Source organism: Sturnus vulgaris, chromosome 1 (genome assembly GCF_052056855.1).
Source record: "Sturnus vulgaris isolate bStuVul1 chromosome 1, bStuVul1.hap1, whole genome shotgun sequence".
NCBI classification, from domain to species: domain Eukaryota; kingdom Metazoa; phylum Chordata; class Aves; order Passeriformes; family Sturnidae; genus Sturnus; species Sturnus vulgaris.
The window spans coordinates 40,301,444-40,324,425 of NC_142243.1; the positions used below are offsets into that span (position 1 = coordinate 40,301,444).

The window sequence follows — 22,982 nt, forward strand, 5'->3', positions numbered from 1 at the left end:
GTTTTGAGAATGCTGTTTTCTACATGGAGTGTACTATCTGTATCTTTTGCACACAGGCTGAGAGGGACTCTGGCATTTTAAGAGCAAAGTCTAAAGTGCTCTCCTAAAACCCATGCAGCTTGCTAGTAACCACTTTTAAAGAGAGGACATTGCTTTTAAATCCTGTTTTCTAAGACTATTGCCAGAGGAAAACTGCATTTAGTTCAGTGTCTTGAATGAGGATGGAGGGCTCAGATCTAAATTCTTGGTTACTCATTAGAACTAAAGGTCTTGGTGTCAGACATCATAACCTAATGGAATGGAATTAATCATCTGGCTGGGAAAGTCTGGCTTTAGAAATATGTGACATACTGAAGTGCTTCCACTTTTGCTCATCAAATTCAGCACGAAGATCAATTTGTGCATCTGCAACCTCTTCAAAAGTAGCTGACAACAGAATGGTTTGTTTGCTCAGAGATAAACTTCCGTGGCTTGTTACATGATATGTGTTGTTTTTGCAGTTAGCCTAGGAAAAGGAGTTGGGGAAACAACAGAAAACCTTCAGACAGACTAGGATAAAAAAACCCAAAAACTCTGTTTCAATCTTACAATTGAAATAAACTGTGTTTTATGTGATCCCCTTATATACACCCAGCTGTCTAAACTATTTTCACTCACATGAGACCTGTCAGTGTTGGGAACATCTGCTAAGATGTTCCACTGCTGATGATGGGTATGACATTCAGCAAAATAGTTGCAAAATTTTATTTATAGGGGAAGATGCAATATGTTTTTCCTGATCATCCCTATCTACCATTAAAGAGCACTGAAGTTCACACAAGGATTTCCAGTTGGCTGGTTTTGAACTAAATTATCAAAGACCTTACATTACTCTTAAGTCCTCAAGCACATTTGCACTTGCTCTCCCTTGTTTAATGTACTTGTTATAAAAGTAAAAGCTACTGCCTTTTCTTAGACTTGTGAATATAGCTGAGAAAAAGGGGGGCAACCCAATAGACAAGATCTTTCAAACTGCAAAAACTGAAAAAATTCTTGCTTGTTTTTTTTTCTCCCAATTATGTCAGTTGGCTACAAAAACATGTCAACTTCTCCCATGTATCTTGGCCTTGTGACAGCTAAAACAATGCTGTTGCTGTTTAAATTGAGGCAGCATTTTCAACTTTTGAGAACAAAGAGTATTCATCATCCTACTAATACTGATATTCATAAAAGAGACCAAGTTGATTGGTTTACCAATCAACTGCTTACTTTACAAGCCTGTCTCAAAACAGCCCCAACACCACTGTCCACTTTTTAATATAATCTTGTTCCAGCCCCCTGAAAAAATTTAAGACAGACTTTTCTGTCAAATTGGAGAAAACACAGACTGATAAATATTGAATAGATGGGATTTCAAACAATCCAAATGTAAGAAGTTTTACTAGATGTTGGGAAAGAGTTTGCCTGTTATTAAACCAAGTTTGGACATGTTTGCTAATCACATCTGTCATTGCTGCAGACTTGGTCTGCAATTTGTGCTACTGCAGAGCCCCAGACACCCTTGTCTCTGCTGGGAGAGTATAAACACACAGTGATGAGGCTTCCTTAGCATTTCAGTGCCACTGCACCATTCTAAGCACATTTCTCATGACCATGTGCAAGGCTAATGTCAGAATTTCCAGTGAGGAACAAGAAGCCTCTTGTGCACAGAAGGCAGAGTATACTCATGTACATAAAGCACAGGTTCCCTCTAGAAAAGACCTGAACAAAATCTACATTAATAGAATGTAATAAAAGTGGTGACACAGTGTGTGACCAGTTGCACTGTTTCTGATATTTCTAAACCGATTAAGTGTAAATAATCAAACCATGAAAACATTTTTGTTACTCAACAGGGATCTTGGCACCATCGTAGCAGCTTTGCAGTGACAGGCGGTGACACATTAGGTGGAGGATAAGGTAATGGGTTCACAGAGCACATCAGCAACAGATCAGTATTTCAAGCAAAACAGAACTAATGAAAAAAATAATGTCTTCAGGACATTTCTGTGCAAAAGAAACCAAGGGGAAAATATTAAGAGATCAAGAAGTGTTGTATTATCCTACTAAACTGTGATTTGTGATGTTGCAGCACAGAGTTGAAGTTGGTGCCAATTCTTGTCTCTCAGAAGAGATTTCTAAGCATTTGAGAAGAGTTGGTTCAAACTGATGTGAAAAAGTTTCCTTTTATTCTTTTTGAGAAGTTGTTGATATTTTGCAAACAGAACCAAGTAGTGTTTAAATTTTCCTGGGTTTTTTTTAATGTTATTTCTTAGTTTGAAATAAAGTGTCTTACCTTACTACTCCATAGAAAAATTATCTTTTAACCTTGAGGCATATGTATTAGTTTTGTTTCATTTTAGCCTATTCAGCTGCAAAGCAAGAAGAGTGAATCAAAGCTGTTGGTTTAGATATTTTATAATGTGTTGGCTTCCATTTAAAGCAAATAGCCCTAACACTTCCATAACACTTCGTGACTGTACTAGTTCTCAAAGAAATAACACATGCATGCAGCTTTCATTGATCTTTGGGAAGGCTGGAACACTATTCATTTAACATTTTAAAAGCTATTAAAACTTTCGGTTAAATGGTGTGATTTTTGTGCTATCAAATTATTCCTTAACCTTATTGAAACAGATAACAGAGCCCTTTCTGCCACTTGTCATTCCTCTGTTGTGCTGAGGTGCACCATTCTGAAATGGCTCGTGGGAGGCTGCTCAGCCACGAATGTGTGAAATGGTTGCAATGACCCAGCAGTGCATCTGGGGAGCTGGCTCTGCTACAGGGCTCTGCATTTAGCCACTGTGGGAGAGAACTGCTTCTGGATGCAATTATGCAGTCAAACAGTCCTGCTTCTGCAGGAGTCACAGTCTCTGGAGGTTTAAATCAGTGTAGTAAGCACCGTGCTACACTGATTTACAACAGCCAGGGTATCGCTCCCCACGAGCCTGGCAAGGGTAGAGCTTGGCTTCCCTGGAGCACAGCAGCCTTGGAAGGAGGCAGGCTGGTCTCAGCTCTCCAGGAATTAAGTTGCTCCTTCAGTGCATGGGAACAGTTAAGCTCACTTGCACAAAACATATGTTGCTTGCATAAGATACATTTTGGGTGAAAACTCTGCTTTTAATTATAGACGGTTGCATAAAATGTCAGTGATTAAAGCACAAAATTAGCAGTATTCTTGGCCTGAAGGATACCAGCCAGAAAGCATATTTCTCCTCCTGTTTACTCCTCTTGGAGCAGAATTTTTCCAACTTTATGAAAGTTTTCTATTCAAGTGAAAAAAAAAAATCAACCAAAGAGGAAAGTAGCATTTCCTCATCTATTCTGTCTCTCAAGTTTTCTCAACAGTGAAATTTCTCAGGATCTGAGCAGAGTGGTTTAGAAACAGGGAAGATTGGAGATCTATCATCTCATTTCAAAGCAAGCAGTCTGAAAGTCAGGTTTATGTTGTCTGAGGCAATCTCAGCCTTTGGTTTCCTTTTGTCCACAGGCTGATGGGGAATGCCCATCCTTTAAAATCACCAGTTGCCTCTGATAAGTAAAATTCCTTCAGTAATTCTCCAGAGCCTGAGATAATTATATCCAAGGCAAAACTGGCAAGGTTTGAAATGTGATCAGATATATACCCAGCTGAGTAGGATCCACTTAAGTATTTGCTCTGATTTAGCCATTGTCATTCCAAAAATACTGCCATGGAGGAAAATATAAACATGATCCCTTCTTTTTTAGGATTGTTACCATCTGTATCATAGTTACCAAATGCTTCTTGCTTAACTTGCATTTAAAATTAACAGAGTCTATGCATCGCCTGCCTTTACTGTAATCATAATATAGTAATCACAACTCTGTTCACAGAATGTGGTCTACTTCGATAAGCATTTTGCTTTAGCTTTGAGTAATGTTTTTTGACAAGTGCTATTTTTGCCACTTCTTCTATAAATATATAGGTTATTATTATTCTGCTGTAGTGATTCACTTCTGTACTCATTCCTCTGGAAGTACATTGAATTACACCAGCTGAGATTATGGCCTCTACTGTGCTTTTCAGAATGTTTTCTTTTAGTCTCCTCTATTTTTAGGTCAATTACTGAGTCGAAATCACATTACATGACTGAAGATAGCACCTGTCCTTTTATTTATATCCTCATATTTTCTGAGTTCCTGTTGCTGCTTTTTTTGACCTCCCTTCTCGATGTAACTGCTTCTCATTATGCTATTTCCTGACTTAACCTAGATTACACAATATCTGTGTAGATTCAATAATCCCTTTGAAAGAACTAATTGAGCAGAAAATGCTAACAGGAGACCCGTGGGTTAACCTCAACAAAGGCAAAATCCTCAAGCACATAAGGAGGATACTTTCCTTTTTAAATGAGGTGATTAAAGGTAAGATCCTATTTTACTCTGAATGCTGTGCATGAATTACTTTGGCAAGGTTTGTGGAGAGCAAAATCATGTTTTAAGGAGTACTTCCTGGAAAGCCAGCTTCTGGCTGATTCTAAGAAGGATCCTTACCACCAGGAGGGAACACAAAAGGCTGCCTTCCCTTTCTAATCTCCAGTTTCTGCATTTCTTAAAAAAAAAATGAAGTTCTGACAGAACTTGATTCTGTCAGAAGAAGAATTTGATTCACAAGGTGGTTGCCAGCTACACGTTGCCAAATGTTGGAGAAGTGGGGAAGAGCCACGCATGTGGCTCTGGTCTCTGCACTCAGACTGGCTGCTTCTGACAAATGTGGAAAGTGAACCAAAGCAGCAACCATCTGACCCTCAGAGAGCACTCACTCCGAGTTACCAAGTTTGTACTGTCAAATGTAATGGCCAAGAGCCAAGGCTCTTCTGTGTGAAGTGCCCAGTTAATAGCTGAATGAGTATTTGGAGGTCTTGGCATGTAGTTAGGCTTTGTTATCATCTGACCTTTTCTAATCTAATTTATTATATGTAATACATAAGTCTCTTTGTGTAGAGGGTTTTTTTACTTTAATAATTATACCTTATCCTTAAAAATAAGCAGTACTGATATATCCATGGGAGTGAAAAACTAGAATTCTTCCTAAGTGTGGCAGATTTTAAGTATATTTCCAAAATGATTTATAGAGATAACTTCATATGCCCAAAGAAACTTGAATTTCAAGAAAGGACAGCTCTTCCCAAAAAATCTGCTATTCCACAAGGATGGGCTGTGGTATGGTTTCAGTAATTTCAGGCTATTCAAGCATCAGAGTTCTCCACATCAGTATTTGGTCTATATTTTACCATGATCAGAATAAGGCTAGCAGCTTCTTGTGCTCTATCTTTGATTCTGCATCACTTTCCCTATAAAGTGCCACTCCTGTGGGTTTCTAGTTGAAATTTGAGCTAGAAATTTGAGCTTCTTGGATCCCAGAGTGAAATGGCCATGTAGTACCCTGAGGAAAATAGGAAAAAAACAGTAAGTAGTGGATGAAAATTCTACCAGTAATGGATTAATCCCTTTTTTCCCAAACATGGCACTGAATTTGACATGCTAGGAATGTTGTCCCCAATTGTCTATTTCTCAACAATGTAAAGCAATCAAATTTTGATTGCAAAGATGTGTGTCTAAGATTATGCCTTGAGAATAAGGTTGGAGTGAGTTTAGTGGCAAGGGTTAATAGTCCAGTGTTTGAAGTCAGTTTCTGAAGAAGTGCACTGCTCTCATTTTCCAGTCAGCTTGAACTAAAACAGCACCTGAAGAACATTTATGTTTATGGTGTTTTGAACTCCCATCTTTGGTACTGCTGTCACTGCTGTTAATTGCTTACTTGGGTTTCTTTTCACTTAGTGCTGATTCTTGGCCCTGGAAGACTGACTCACTGTAAATTTACTGAGGAAGAATTCTTTGGTCCTCAACCATTCTAAATAATTAATTTTTTATTTTAATCATTATGCTCCTTAGCTGACAGTCTCTTCATGAAAGAGAAAGAAAGAAAGAAAGAAAGAAAGAAAGAAAGAAAGAAAGAAAGAAAGAAAGAAAGAAAGAAAGAAAGAAAGAAAGAAAGAAAGAAAGAAAGAAAAAGAAAGAAAGAGACATGTTCAATTAAAACAAGAAATTGCTGAAGTTAAACAGCATGTCAGTCACTCTGATAGTTGAATAATGTGCTATTTCTTCAGGGTTGCACACTTGTCTTTCTCAGCACTATTTACTGTACAGCTAAAGCTTCCAAAGGTTCTTTTTGCAGCAACAATCTGCCAAAAGCTAAATAGTTTGCAATTAGCAGAGACGAAGCTTTATGTTTGCACCTGGAAAATATTGGTGATAATTCCCTGGCCTGGGGAGTGCCAGGAATGGAGGCCAAGAGCATACCCAGAGTAGGGGTCAGAGTGTGCCCTGTGCAACCACCTTCCCCACACAGGTGTTCCCAGTGCAGGAGACCCTGAAATCTCCAGTTCAGTGAGGTGGTGCATTATCAGCACCTCATTAGCTGCCATCCTGCAGGAGACCTGCAGTAATTGTGTGGGTGTTATGACCAGTGCCAAACACGAGGTAGTTTGTAGTTGCTTTGGGCTGAGTGAACAAGGTATGTGCAGAAAACGAAAAAGGAAAAGAAAAATAAAAAGAGAAAAAGAAAAAGAAAAAGAAAAAGAGAAAAAGAGCACCTCAAGATATGTGCATAGAAATGGTATATAAAATAATGTCATGAATAAAAATGTTTCCAGGCCTGGCTTCATGTGCATAAAGCATTCTGGCTTTCTTTTAGACAAGTTGCTTAATGTGTTGACATATAATCTGGACTGTCCTTTTCAGTGCTTACTATATATGTTTTTATGTTTCCAGCATGTATAACTGTATAGAGCTCATCAACTCTGATCACAAAAATTACCCAAACTGGAAGCTGTTCACTTCGGGCCAGTCCCACTGCTTATGCAGAGCAAAGTGCATAACAGCATCCTGTTTTCAGGGTGTCATCATCCCAACCAGCAATAGTAGTTCAGTGTGCTTTCTCCAGTTTGGGGACAAAAAGTGTATGTACAAAGTTCTCATTGGTGCCAACATTAGATGTTTTCTTCTAACTGGCTGGGTAGTTAGAATGGCTGCAGAATCCATCTGTGCCAGGGTAATTGGATTGGGATAGAAGGGGACTTGCCTAGGGCTGAAGTGCAGGGTGCATAATGATCTGTGCCAGTGACTGGAGAAGATATGTTTGGTACAGACATTAACATGATGGATAGGTTGAAAGAATATTGAGAACCTTCAGGATTCCAAATCAGGAAGCCCAATTACTGTGTGATGTAGGCGAACTTAATAAAAAAATAATGATGCCAGTGAAACTGTAGCCCTTCTTCATAGTGCTCCATCAGAACTGCAAAAACAGATCTCAAAAGGAACAGAGGGAAGGATCAATGTAATAAACCTGCACATTTCATTAGGCTTGAGACAGAAGAAACAGCAGGACATGCTCTAGTAGTGATTCCCTTTCCAAATGGCAGCAAGGGTTCTAGGAGCTGGGCTCTCATCTCATACCAGTAAAAAGTCTCCTATTCCTATTCCTATTCCTATTCCTATTCCTATTCCTATTCCTATTCCTATTCCTATTCCTATTCCTATTCCTATTCCTATTCCTATTCCTATTCCTCCTATAAGCTAGGCAATAAAACTCATTAGTGTCTTGTCCAAATCTCTCTTCTGACCCTAAGCAGATTTCTGAAACAACTGTGGAGAACCTATCTCTATGTGACCAGCCCAAATTTTTCATCAAATCTGAGGAAATGGAGACGAGGAAGACTCTGAAGGGATCCTTTGGCCAAAGTGGAGTTATCTCCCAGGTGGGAGAAAAAGACATGCTCTAGAGCACAATTCCTCCTATTCTGAAGGTGGTGCCTAAGTCACAGATGGGCCATGCCTGGCTTTTACCATTGACTGGAGGGAGACTAAAGGGAGTGACTTATTATTATAAATGTCTTTGCTTTAGATGTCTAAGATTGGGTGAGATCAGCTTTCTTGAGGAGTACCCAATAAATATGCTCAGTGAAGCCTGCTCTCTAATATCAGGATGAAGAGCTCACTATACATGCCTTGGTATATATATATATATATATATATATATATATATATATATATATATATATATATATATGTATATGTGTGTGTGTGTATAGGATGGGTGCTTCTGTGCACCAAAATCTGTAGAAAGAATTATAATGAGTTTCTAAACACTGGATCTGATGCTTTTAAAGTTATAGTGTGTACCTTTTGCTGTTCAATTCCAATGCCTTCCATTTTTCAGTTATTTTACATTCCTAAAAAATCAGTGAAAAAAAATGGTGCAATCATATGCTTCTTACCTACAATCAAGGGTACCTGAAGGAAATTAATTTGTGTTTGTTAGAATGCACTGAATCTTTCCTAAGAAGAGAAAGTTTCACAATAAATTTCTTGATATTCTATATATCGACATTTATTTTTTCAGTGAAAACAGGTTTTATCACCTGGTCATGCCTCTGTCTGGAAATTTGTAATGATTTCAAAGGCACCATAATCTGAATAAATGGATGAAATGTCTCTGTGTACCACAAAAGCAAATAATTTTATCTTTTCATTGCAATATGGGTGCTCTAGAGCATCCATCCACACCAAATTAAGGTCTTAAGTTGTAAAATTGACTTTACTATCTGCTTTGGGCATAAAGTTCAACCAAAAGTCTTCAGAGGCTACCCCCAGCAAAGAATAAAAATCTAGCTTTTAATACAGAAACTTGGCCTCCAGACTGGCACACCATATGAAAGCACAGGAATCAAAGCCAATTTGGGATCCAAACATATTAACCAGAAGGAAGAGATCGAAGCATACAAGAGCACATTTCGCTAAGGTTAACATGTACTCTGATTTGTATCTTGCACTTATCACTGATCTCACTGAGACCTCACAAACAAGGTATGTGCAAGTACAGAATTTGTTGCTTTGCTTTTGAAGCTGTACTTTTGATTTAGTTGGTGGGAAAGTGAGAAAACAATTAAGGAAGCAGTTGTTTGGGCTGGTGAGAAAGAACAAAGAATATGATGATGACAAACTAAATGCCCACATATGAGCAAGGACAGATAGTCTCACCTGAATGTTCTTAAAGAGCAGGCAGAGATAATTACAGAGGCATTATCAATCATTTTTGACACCTCATTAAGAGCAGATGAATTGCCAGTGGACTGAAGGACAGGAGGGCCAAAGAACAGCCAATAGTTAAGTAGGTAATAAACAGGAGAGACAGATGTGGACCTTTGAGGCAAGCTTCAGTATCCAAAGAAATAATAAAAGGGTTTATTCCTATTGCTATGGCTTCCAAATGTACAGATTTCAGTGCCTGTGGGAGGAAATCTCAGGTCCAAGAAGAGACAATCAGATGGGCAAGAATATGTTGAGCTAGTAGCTGCTGACTGAGAAGTGAGACAGCCCCCACTCTCCCCCCTGCCATTTCTCATATGTCAACACCAAACACTGTATTTTATATTTGGAATATATTTGGACAGAATACTGAACAAATAAATAGTTACAATCGACAGAAGAATCCAAATAAAGGATTAGACACATGCTTGCTCAGTGATAGTTAATCTAATTTAGTCAATCCTTGTACTGGGGAGTGATTTTGAATACTAGTACTGAATTTAATTTAGTAGACAGAGTCATGCAATCATAGAGGCTAGAGGTGCAGGAATGGGCAGCCACGTCCTGGCAGAAATAAATTTAACCATGCTCTGAATCTTCTTTCTTTCAAACAAATCCCAGGCTGAGTTACTCGCATTGTTTTGGAGCTCTTGAATAGCATTTCAATATTTCTTTCCTCTATGGGGTAAATTGTTTTGCTCCACTGATTTAAGACAGGTCTTTTGGGGATTTCTTTGTTAGGATATGTGCAAATGTCCATTGAGAAAGAACAGCAACAGAAATATTAATAAACTGGGGCAGATGTTAAGTTAACATGAAGGCAATGATGCTATGCTGATATATGCAAGCTAAAGATCTGTCCTACTGAATACTCAGAGAAGTCACTCGCCAACCATATTATCTATGCTTCATTGCCTTATTTTCTGTATGCCTGAGAAAAGCCAAAGAAAATTTGTTCCTTCTTATACCACTCACAGCCAGGAAAGGATCTGTCATCATCAGTCATGAAACACTTGAAATATGGATGCACTGTCTTCATTGCTACAGTCTTCCTTGTCTAGCTTATTACTTGGCTGTAGAGGACATAGGGGTTTTTTAGTGTTCATGGGTTTCAGGCATTTTTGCCAGCAGAGCAGAGTGGAGTAGTGGAGGGGAAAATGTGTTTTACTGCAATCTCTTCTTTGATTTTGAACTTTATTTACTTCATTTATTTTCAGGTATTGAGTTTTCTACATATGTCGCACTATTAAGCCCCACTATTATGCATACACCATTAATCTATTCTGAGATCTCTTACTTTTAACTTTTAGTAATTTATAGCATTTTCAGTCACCTTTTGTAGCCATTGTAGTCTTTGAATGGTATATTACTGGAACTTTTCAGAAATGCCAGGATATGACATTGGGAAGTGCCAAGTGATCCTCTCTCCTTTGTCCAGAAGCCAGCAGAAGACCAGGTCCGTGACATGGGAGATCTCACTCTTAGTTAGGACTGTTTCAAGCCTTTTTTTCATTACAATTGTAGCTACTGTTTTCATTTTGTATCTAGGATGGGCATTAAACTAAAAAGTGCAGCTGCTTTCAATTATACTCTAATGTTCTGTTTCAAGATAGCTTTCATTTTTTGTGGCATTACTTTGTTGCCTTTCTCCCTTCCCTGCTGTCTTCTGCACTCAAAGCTTTTAACCACTTGGGAATGATGCAGGGATAGGAATTAACAGATGTCATTTGCCACTGCTTCTGCTTCTGGTAACAAGACCAATTTCACTTAGTGAAAAAATTATCTTCTTACAAGCCAACTAAAAACTTCTGTCCATGGGGAAATGCTGGAAGAAGTGGCTGAAATTAATAGGATTCTGTTAGAGAAGTGCCACAGATAAACTTTTTGTAGACCTAGTCGTCCTTTCTCTTTCTGTATCTCTCAGTCTGGGGTTACCTTAAGAGAGGGGGACTTTTGCTGGTGAGATGGAGGAGGAAGGGCAGCAGACACAGACTGCACTTGCAAAGAGAACATTCCTGCATGGGAAGGAGGGGCGTCCCAGCCCCATGAAGTCAGTACCATCAGGAGTTGTGAAGACTCAAGTTAGGAAGGAGACACAAGGACCCTGGCATCTCTGACACAAGCCTGGCAGACACTGAAGGGCTCCTATGATGCTCTTTCTAACGCCTTGTTTAGGCTGAGTTTGCCACAAGTGTGGGCAGGTTGAGCAGTCTTGGGGTGAGACACCATCACAAAGGCAGCAGGGGAACAATACATATCCTGAGAATCACTGGTGTTGCTATGGGTGCCTCCATGGAAAGCAAGAGACAGGCTTTCCCAGTCTCCCTCTGGTGAAGATTAACTCTGGCTGTGCTCATTTGATGCTGGGGTTATATTAGCCTCCATCAAAATGAATAGAGAGAAATAAAGAGCAACATGTGAAAGGCATGTTGGTTCATGGTGTGGTCATCCAGGACCCAGAGATGGAGAACCACTAGCAAGGACAGTGGGGGTGGTTGCCTCATTCTGCTCATTCTTCATTGTTTCCTCAAATTAGAAATCTTTCCTCTTCGTTAACAGCAATTCAAAGAGAGAGCAGCCTGCTCCCATGCAAAGCTGCCACATGAGCAAACAGGAACTCTTTTGGCAGGTGAGGAAGTTTTCCCTCTTACTGAGCAGCTGAAAAATGGAATCTAATGTATAAAACACCTCTTGTAATTAATCAACTGCCTTGTTTATGCCTTCTAATCTTAAATTTGAAAGCTGTCTGGAAACCTGAAGTTCCTTGGGGATAAAATAATGGGCATTAGGCTTATTTTCTAGCAAATGAAACTTTGGGAGTCTGCCAGCAGTAGTCAGGCTTATTGGACCATACATAATCAAAGCAGAGAAAGTCATGAGCTGAAGTCTTTGACTACCTGAAAGTTCAGAGAGTGATGAGCAAAAGTGGCCTCTCTCAAGATATGAAATAAATAATAAATGTCAAAAAAAAAGTGGTAAAGAACTAAAAATAAAGTCCAACTACACTGTGAGCCCTTGCAGAAATGGTGAGGATCATTTCACATTTCTCCACTTCATTGCAGGGAAAAATGTGTTCACAGAGCACCTCACTAAGCAGGTTTTTTGCCCCTTGCTGTTCAACTTCAAGCTCTCTGTAATGAATGTGTCAGCATTCTAGCAGAGCTGGGAGAGGAATTTGCACATCTTGGCTGGGGGCCATATGACCCTGAGGAGTGTGATTGACCCTTCACATCCACATTGAGCAATTCTACTGACTCTGAGGAAGCAGTTGCCAAGCAAGGGCTGTGGTATTAGGAGGTGAAAATGTATTTGTAGCATCCCTTTTTTATAAGGAAAGGAGAAGTGTCTTCAATGAGAAATAGTCTGAAGAAGGTGTTGAAAGGGTTTATTTGACTCATGCTAACAAACTCTTTGATTAAGCAAATTGGTTTTAAATGTAGGAGCTGGACACATAGTCGAGATGACCTGAGAGAAACCATAGGCAAGGGGTAAATCTGTAGAAAAATGTGGTGGGACTTTATGAAGCCTTGTGGTGGAAAGACAGAGATGTGGGGGCAGGTTGCTGAATCCTCTGACTGCTGCCTCCAGACTCTTACCTCAGTGTGAATGGACACATGCATATAGTCACATTAAAGGCATTTACTGAATTTGACCAATACAAAGAACATATTTTCCAGTTTAAAGAAGGTGACTTTGGTGACTGAGTGAAAGGTGACAGAGGTAATAGGTGACAGAGGTATTGGTTCTTTCTAAACCCCAGGGTCCAAAGCTGGGCTGAGGAATGAAGAGCCCACCTCAAATTGCAAACGAAGGAGTGACTTAAAAGGGAAGAAACACAGAATCACAGAATTGTTGGAGTTGGAAGAGACCTCTGGAGATCATCTACTCCAACCCCCAAGGAAGAAAACATTCTGCACATAGCTATTGCTTTTAAAAGAGAGTAATAAGATGGAGCTGTTTCCCCTTGCTATGCACTGAGTAACAGCTGTGAAGGTATCTTCAGTCAAGGAGCAGGGGGAAGCAGATTAGATTCATCACAGAACTGAGACTGAGCAGCAAGGAGCTATGACAGGAACTGCAAAAAGGGAACAAGTCAGAGACAACACACAGAGACAACGGTCTCTTCACAAATCCTCCTTCAGATGAGAATTTACTGTGAGTGGCTGTCAGGAAGAAAAAACAGACAAGATAATATTGGGTATGATCATGCTGGGGATGTCAGAGCAATGATACTGCAGATTCTGGGGGAGAGAGAGGAACACTGAGGGCAAATGGCGGAGCAGGGCTTTGGGAACATGAACTCAGAGTGAAACAATTCCAGCACAAAGGGAAGCAGCACTGCAGATGCACAAGCAGAACCTTGGCTCCAGCTAATGCATTTAGGGAAAACACAAATGGTAAAGACCATTCACCATGGTTGCATTGGCAATTTCCACAATTCACAATAGTGCAGTTTTCACCAATCAGTTGTGCTTGCACGTAACAAGGCCCAGTCCAATATTCACTTCTGCTGGAACAGATTCTGCACATCACTGATGATTTGCCTGTGTGTGTTCCCTCCTTTGCCTGCTGACTGGGTCTCACTTGACAGAGTGTGGGTTGAGACATACTGTGCTTGCCATACATATTTGTCCCATTTTATTTGGTACCACCACCAGGATGCTTCCCTCTGCTAGTACTACTGAAGGCTTTATTTCACTACAGAAATAATGCATGTCCTTGGGTTCTTTCCATCACACATCCTCTGTGTCTCTGAAGGTGTTTTTAAGCACAGTGCTCACTCAGTGTCTTCCGGCCTATGCAACATGTGAAAATGGAAAAAGGGTATTTACTACTGACTCTTAATTCGGTCTTACACAAGAGGTGAAAGCAAGAACTGCAGTGAAAGGCAGAAGATGTATATTGGAAAGATAAAAATATTTATTTTAAGACATGTATTATGTGTGTTAGGAATCTAAGGTCTTCTTTTATGTAAAACTTCATGGCAGTCTGGGTTTTTTTAATTGCTCAAAGAGCTGCTTCTGATGTCACCTACCATGCCATTTTTCACATGGCAACTTGCTTGTTAGCCCATTTCAAGCACTGTTGGCATTTTAAGAGGCCTACTGGGCAGTTTCTCTGTATAAATCTCCAAGTCAGAGGCTTCTCTTTGGTATCAGATTATTCTCTGTTAGTCTTCTGCAAATTCTCCCCCTCTTTTCCGTAGCTTTGAACAACAGTCTTCCATTTGCAGGGAAATAGTATTCAACTCCCAAAAATGCTAGGAATCTTGAACTAATCTTTGCTTTTGTTATACTTCTTCACGGTCCATCTCTGACAGAGATGGTATTTTTCCAAGTGAATGAAATAATGAGATGCTTTCAAGTCACTTGACTAGTTTTATAGATTTCAAAAACAGCACTGCCTCCCCAGAAATCACACAGCTCTGTGGAAGTTTTTTAGTAATACTATTTTCCCCTCCTAGCACTGAACTGCAATAGGATCCAGCTCATTGCTCCTTCTGCAGCCCTCTGATAATGCCACCGGTGACACTTTGGTTCTGGGAATGTGACAGCCCTACCCTAACTTCAAATTGTCATTTATAACCAGAAAACAGAAAACTGTGCTACCATATGTGTCACTGGTGCAAAGTTCAAAATGGCTTTTTTTGTTTACCCACAGTTGGAAGGTGAAATGAGCCTGTCACCTTTTGATATCAATGTTGGATCAATCCTCGTTTGTAATGAGCAGGGAAAAAATTGAGAAATCACTTTCACTCATTTATAAGTGGTGTCCAAAGATTGCTAACAGAGACTGGATGACCAGGGCCCAGACTGCCTCCCTGCACTGCTTGCAGTAAGTGCTCGTCAGCCAGTGCAAATGTGCATTTTGTGCATGTGGAACACAATGAAATCACATCTGCTCCTTTTTGTGTACACGACAAGTGTGACTGTGGCCCGTCAGGGGCCTTTCCCTGTGCTGACATGTGGCAGAAATTGAGTTGGTCGTAAGACCCTAAAAGTTAATGAAGGCAGACATCTGCAGCAGAGCAGTCTGTAGCTGAGCCACTTAGAAAACTCCCTGTGCAGCCAAGAGAGAGAGAAGACACTTCTGTGGAGTCTTAATTTAGATGTCTATTTTAGGGTGGGCTGAATCACACTTTGATGCCCATTCAGTACTGGCCTCTCCTGGTCACCACTCAGCCCAGGTGACCTACATTTAAGTGAGTGACTCCCACCCCTGTTTTATTCAGGCAGATGAAGTGCCTCTCCAGAAGAGCACTTTCGGCTGGGTGATGCCAGCAGCCGTGCCGGCTCTTCCTTCCCTCTTGTAACCATGACTGCTTGAGAGGTTATTTTGGGGCACTCGGGAGCAGTTTAAATTTGCTCTCCCCAGTTGCAGGCAGTTTCCTCCATCTGGTCCTGAGGTCCATCAGCTCCTGCTATTGGAAATGCAGTTTGCATCCCACTGCATCAATAAAGGTGAGTCAAGCACAGTAAGGGGCTCTAAAGGCTCATTTCATTGATGTTTGCTGTTATTGAGTACATACATAACTTTCCTGCCAGCTGGAGATGGCTGTAATAAGACCAGTCTCAATAACATGGGAAGAGAGCCTTCCAGAGAGAAAATATAATGGCTCACACCTCCTTCATGAATTGTTTCTTACTTACAAGTTTCAAAAAATAAAGTTCTGTTGGCAGGATGTTTTCTTAGTGTTTCTTCTCTGCCTGGAGGGAACTTGAGGACACAGACAGTTCTCATTTCAGAAAGACTGTGATAACCATTCAACATGCAACAAAAAGGGTGAGTATGAGCAGTGTTGCTAGAGCACAGACAGCCCCACAGGTAGGAGTAAACCCTATAGGCGTTTAAACCAAAAACATAATCACAAGCATAAAATTACACTCACATGCCATCCTTGGACATCTCTGAGTGAACTAAATGGTAACAGGAGGGAAGACTTCAGAGTGACTCTTGTCTGTTTAACCAACTTAATGCTTAAGGAGTTTTTTTTCTACCACACCAAGTCACTTCTGTCTGACTAAACCCTATTTTTCAAGACATTTTCTTCTTAACAGAGGTGAAGATTCAGGAAAAGATTCACCATTCCCTTTTAATTTTTCTTTTTTCAAAGATTAATACCCCAGTGTTAAAAAAACCAGTGGCTTTTCTTGTTCTACAACCCTTTCTTGCTTCCAAAATTTGAGCTTAATAACCCCTGCTCTTGTTTCTTGCTGAACTCTTCTCACTAGATTAAGTATTCACTGTGCCCTACCTTCCTTTTTTTCCCTACTTCAGCTACTATCAAGCCACTTCACAATAAATAGATCAAGCCTTCTACGAATAAACCATTTTCTTGAACTCATCAGGCTTCAAATCATCTCCACACATTTTCATTTTCAAAAATGTTTTTCAAGATGCCTGCATCAGAACGTCACGCAATATTTTGGTTCCAGTGGAATCACTTCCCTGCTCCTACTTGTTTATCTCATGTTTATGTAGCAGAGCAGTATACTTGCTTGTATTGCCAGAGCATCACAGGGGAACTCTGCCTGCACTGTGGCGACTCTGAGACTCTTCTCACCCATGCTGCTTCCACAACTCTGCAGGTACAGTCTCAGCCATATTAAAAAGCTTTATTTGATTACACTCGTCACTTAAACTCCCTACGTTACACCATTTCATATAGTTGTCATGCCATTGTAATTTCTATTCCAGCAGCATATGTGATATTCACAGGTTTGTTTTAAATCAACAGGAATGTTGCACTTAATTTCAGATCACTGATGCAATTGGTTGGTCAACACTGTTTCTAGTACATACCACCATAGGATGCCACTAGAAACATACTCATTCAGAGAAAATTTCATGTTAGCAACAGCTTTGCAATCTGCCATTTAGCAAGTTCTAAATTCATCTTATCCAAGCTTTATTGACACTAATTGCTCATTTTTGCAACCTTGCCATGCAGTTGCTCATTTTTGAAAAGCTCAGATTATCCTATGCCAGCAAACAGTACACATTAAACCATAGAAATCTTTTATGTCTACGTGGTAGTAATTATCAGCCAAACACATAATTCATAGTAAAATCAGGCTGTATTGACAAGATTTGTTTTTTAATAGCATCATATTGACTGTCATGAAATGGTATTCACAGCTTTCGCCTCTATTTACATCTTCATTAATTAAATCTTGTTAATTTTTCTCCTATTTTGCAAAGGACATACATCAGGATAGCAAGGCTGTGGATCCTATTAACCCATTTTTCCTATTTACTGTACTATCATCAAAGAATTCAAGCAATTGAAATTTGATGCGAGTCACCCAGGTCTGGTGATTTATAAATGTTCTTCTTAAAGACAGGGTAAAATTTTTCTTACTTTTCATTGGACTGAAAAGCATTTGAAGTAGCATAGGCTTATCACTTCCTTTTCTCCAAACATAGAATATAAATACCTATTGTCAATTTCTTTCATTTTTGTCTATTGAAGTTATGAATGGTCCTATTTTCACTTTGCAAAAGTGGTCTTTTATTACTTCATTTGCTTGTACTATGACTCTAAAAGTCCTTTTTATGCTAAACCTGGCAGACCTTTTTTTCTGTAATTGCTTTACTTTCCTTGGTGTGTTTTCTCAAGTGCTAAGTTCTAACTGGTAGCTGTAGTTTACCCCTCTCTAACACTGTTGCAAAGCACTGGCCCTGTGGTTTACATTTACTTCTTTTCTTACAGTAGGAGGTCAAAGCAGAAAACCATCACACCTGTATAATAACAGCAAACCAGAGGACATGAAAAGAAGATTAACACCATTACCTCTATCACAATCTGAAAGAAAAGAACATCTTAATCTTGTCCTGGTACCCCAATCTTTGATTTTGCTGGACCCCTAAGCCGTGTAGAGCATCCATCACGAACCTACCCTTAAAGAGGACCGATGGCCTGAGGGCAGGAGGTTTCAGGCTTAATATAACACATGTAGGGACCATTTCTGAGTTGAAATGTTTATTTCATGCTCTCTGCAGCCCTGAACTGCTGTAACTCTACTGAAGATATTGAGGTCAACATTTCAAGGTTTATTTCTTAAGAAAATTAAAATATTGCAAGGACCCTGGAGCTTGGAGGCTTGAGCATTTATTCTTGAGGTTAGGAGTTCATGTAGTGGCTGTTTTGGGTGATGACTGAGGTGTAGTGAGCTGTGCAGAGCAGCCATTATATTTAGTAGGATGGAGGGGCTGGTAACCAGGTTCACAGAGTAACTCGGGCGAAAAGGGTCAGGAGGTCTCTGGCTCAAGCCCCTGCATAAAGCAAGGTAAGCTTCAGACCATGTTGTTTGGGGGTTTATCCAGTTGGATATCCTCCCAGAGAGGAGATTGACTGCACAGCCTCCCTGGGCAGGATGCTTTGCTGCCTGACTGTCCTTGCAGAAAAAAGCTTCTTAAATCTCATGAGAATCTGGCTGTCTGTGGTCCACCTATCATACCCAAATATTAACAGCTTGGTTCCATCTTTTCTGTGACTTCCTTGTACTCATTAGGCATTTGTTGCTAAGTCCTTCCAAAGCCCTCGAATCTCCTGATGGAAGAAGCCCACCTCTCTCAGCCTCTCCTCATAAGGCAAGTGCTCCTGCCCAAATCATCTTGGAAGTTCTCTGCTGAACTCTCTCGGGGTCATTGGTGCCTTTCTGGTGTTGCAGGGGGCGAAGCTGGACACAATACTCTAGATGTGTCCAGCTTAGGAGTGCTGAGCAAAAACTTTCTTTGTCTAACATCTGTCTTTCAGCCCCAATCCTTTTCTTCACAGCTTTTCCAGGTCCCTTAAGTGGATTGCCTGTACCCTGCCTCCATTTTTCATGTCATTACCACTTCAGTACAACAATTTGCTGCCCTGCTTTTGAAACTCTCACAGTTTTGCCTTGCAGTCTTCCTGAGTAATCAGTATTCCAAAATAAAAGTGATATTTCGAAAAGATGAGCACGGGTCTGGTTTTGCTAATGCTGGCTGCTGTGGCAGACTATACAGGAGAAACCAAAGAAAATCAAAAAGTTCTTCTGTCCCTTCCCAGAACAGAGAGTGACAATAATGGATCAATTTCCTACAGCAGCAGCTGTGGGGGCCTTTTCTTTGCTAACAAAATATGTCCTCTCTGCCCAGCCTACAGCAATTTGTATCAAGGAAAGCCTCTCAGCACTGCCTTGTTATTTATTCTGCCTGCATGGCCCCTCAGTGCAGCGGCTGCCACCAAAGGCAGACTCAGGATGAGGCATTGCCAGAGAATGTTAAAAGCAGAAAAAGTCCCAGAAGCCACACAAATGGATGCAAAAATGTACATTCTCTTCTCACTCCAGAAAAAAAGCAGCAACTGTTAGTTGTACACAGACTTCACGGAACATTTAGGCTAAAGAGCCCTGAAAAGTCAGGGGAATCATTCCAGATGTTGTGAAAATGGATGTGATTCTACACACAGAATATTGAACATTTCATATTATCAGGGTTGCCTGCATCACTCACTACAGTGGCCAGACAGACCCGTTCAAGATCGGACTTTTCTATTAGGCAAGGAGCAAACCTCAGCCATGTCTTCCAGGTTGGTGAGCTCTGAAGCAAATATACACAGGAGTGCCCAGTAGGCCATAAAAACTGTAATTAATACAGGGATTAGGTATCCCTGCAAGGAGAGGACAGAATATATAATATTCAACAACTAAAACAAGGCAAATTTTCATGGCATTCCAAACTTCTGTGTGTTCTTGGAATTTCAAATTTCCATACCTTCCTTTTTCCACATGCTCTGTCAGAATCCTTTCCCAGCCCAAGCCTTCTCCATCCTCCCCAGCTGGTGATCCTGGATATCACCTTTCCTTCCCAGGGTGTATCAGATGCTTCCTGGTAGGGTCCATCTTGGGTGTCTCCACCTGTGTGCTCTGTATCACGAGCAACAGAAAAAAACAAGGTTCAGATTCATCAAGTGGGAACTGTGCAGAGACAGAGGTTCTTTGACAACATGATTTTGAATAGGGAAAAGTTTTCCAGGGAGCAATTGGCAATCAGTCATGGCACTTTACAGCAGGACCACATACTGACCATGTCGGGGTGCCTGTGGAATATGTGCAATGAACACATGAAAATGAACCCGTGTGATCAAAATCTGCAAGATAGCCTAATGTGCAAATAAAAGGACAAGCAAAAGTTTGGGGTTCTTATTTCTCATGAACAAGTTTTTCCCATCCTTCAGTTCAACCTGTTGCAGCTACTCTCACAGACATTTCAGAAATTTATTAAACTTTTAGGCTACCAGGCCCAAATATCCAAATAAATAACTCATTCAACTATTTTCCAAAAACAACACCTTTTTTGCAATCTATGATAACAGAAGTAAATGAAGTAAAACACACACAAAAAAAATGGCTAGTGATTAGGGTGCTCCATTTTAAAAAAAGGCTGTTAGGCACTTTAAATATCATAATTAAGGATAATGCAAACTATTTTGCATACTAGTTTGCTGTGATAGATCTGAATTTTCCTCAAAAATTGGAAGAATCAGTAATTGAAAAGATTATGTAAATCTGGTCAGCATAACACCAGCCTGGGAATGTATTTAATTTTAATCACTGAAACACGTGTATTGACAGTTATAGGAGCAGACTGAAAGCTCATTAAGGCCTGTTCTAAACTGGGAGCTTAAGGAGGAATTTAGGGCTGATACTCATTTGCTTAAAGTAGCAAAGAGGAATTTCAAGAAAATACTTTGTTGAGAACAGTGAGGTGAGAAACTCTGCTCAAATGAAATGGCTTTTTTATGATATAATATCTCTTCCATACAATCCAGTGCACATGGAAGGTCATTCTAGCTCAGGGAAATATTTTTCCCATCACACTGTTGCTTGTTTCCAATTTCTGGAACACAGCAGTGTGCTGTGGTTGTGCCAACCACGGGGGGATAAATGTCTGCCCCAAACATACACAGTTTGAATGCATCAGAAAAATGATAAACAGCAGGAGGCTGTAACCCTTGTGTTCCAGAGGCTGACCCGGAGACACTGAGTGACTGCACTTGCCAAAGGTGACAGTGGGAATCAGCAGCAGCACCAGCCACTGGCTTGCTGACTGGGTTATTGTCCCTGAAACTATCAGTCTCTGAAAGGACATCTTTCTCTCTGATTATTTTTTCTGAATACGCTTTGCTTTTTAACGGGTGGTGAAGCATAATCAAAGAACATGTTCATTACTGATGTTTGTCCAAGAAGTTTCTACTAACATCAGCCTCTTTTCCTCTCTACAATGCCAGTTTCACAGATCCATTTGCATCACATTGGGGAAGTCCTATTCATGCATCATTTGCAATATGAACCATCTGTTTTACTCAAAACAGAGATAACAGACAATGCAGTCTCAACACTGAAGGGATTCATTTTTTAATCTTTGTGCACATTTGTTAAAATAATCTACCTTTGAATTTCAAGCTTAAAAATACTGTCAGAGCAAACACTGGTCCGCAAAGATCATAGAGATTTAATTAAAAATGTATAAAATATCAAAGTTGGCTTAATACTCCTGTGGGAAGGAAATATGGCCAAGTTTCCACTTGTCTTGAGTACATATTGGCTTATATGAATTGCCCTGGAATGAAAAAATCTTTTCAATCAGAACTAATTATGAATTAAAATTAGTTGAAGCATATTTACCTTTGATGGCACATACAAAACTATATACAATCTCTGTTGTAATGCTGAATCTGTTCTATGGCCCATTCTCAAGATTTCATGTCAGAGGAACAAATAACTTCCTTTTCAGCTTCAGTAGAGTACTTATATATTCCCATCTACAATAGTCATTCCATCTCAGCAGAGAAGTAGCCAATTTTTCCATAATTAAAGCCTCATTATGCCATCTTAATAGAAACACATAGCTCTCTTCCACCTCAAAACACTTGCTAAGTTTTAATAGTACCCAAGGACACTCCATAAATCAGCAGTGGCAGTACAGTTAGTACTGAGGATTTCTTGGCTCTTAGGTCTATATTCAGCTGCTAAGCCAGTTCTGAGTTTCCATCCCCTGCCCACTCTTTTTGGTCTATATCAAGTTTTGTAGGTCATAAATACATGGAATGTCAAATTAAGTACCCTTTATCACAGCCTGCCCACTCACTCAAGGGAAAAAATGCAGAAAAAAAGGTGAATGAATATTCCTTGTCAAGGAATAAAGCATTGTCTATTTACCAAAGGAGATAATATCGTACACCTTGAGGGTTCATGGGCTCTTTTCTTCTCATTTCTGGCAGTATATTCCTTGTGCTATTCTGACAATATAAAATGTTCTAAATAGAAAACAGAGAGCTAGTTATTTTTTTTATAAGGTACCGTATTTTTATTTAACATCCAAGCAACAGCTTCACAGATGGGGTTGAAATGTAAAGCAAGCTGTTTTCTAGCACCAGTGGAAAGACCTTCCCAATGACATTAAAGGGAGATCTTCATGGACTTAAGCCTATCCCTAGTTAACCTGGCACACGGTACAGCAGCATGGCTGCATCCCTCTTACCGTGTTGGCACCAGACAATAGGCTAAGGAATGGGAAGAACCACTCATGTCTTTTCTCTCTTAACCCAAACAGGCATAACCAGACAGATATATTTAGTGGTATTTAGTCTCATCTTCGTGTAATTTTAGATGCTCTTTCTCAGCCTCACATTCAAATCCTGATGCTGAGAATTGCTTATTTTTAAATCCATTTTGCATTAAAAACCCCCATGTTAGTACCTCACTCCTTTTGCCATTTAAATCAAAATTGTGGTTTATTTGACAGCCACGTGTTTCATCTTGTTCAGTAGTGTCCTTTTCTGTGTTTCTCTTTCCAAAAGTCTTAGTGAATTC

At 39.9% G+C, this 22,982-nt stretch overlaps 1 protein-coding gene across 1 annotated transcript in view; it reads right to left on the bottom strand.

The window, feature by feature from the left end:
* NEK10 (NIMA related kinase 10) overlaps window positions 1-22,982 on the bottom strand; it is a 231,531-nt gene that overhangs the window by 15,381 nt on the left and 193,168 nt on the right. Inside the window, 1 exon segment of the mRNA XM_088160584.1 lies at window positions 19,882-20,033. The gene's annotated coding sequence lies outside the window, so the exon portion shown is untranslated.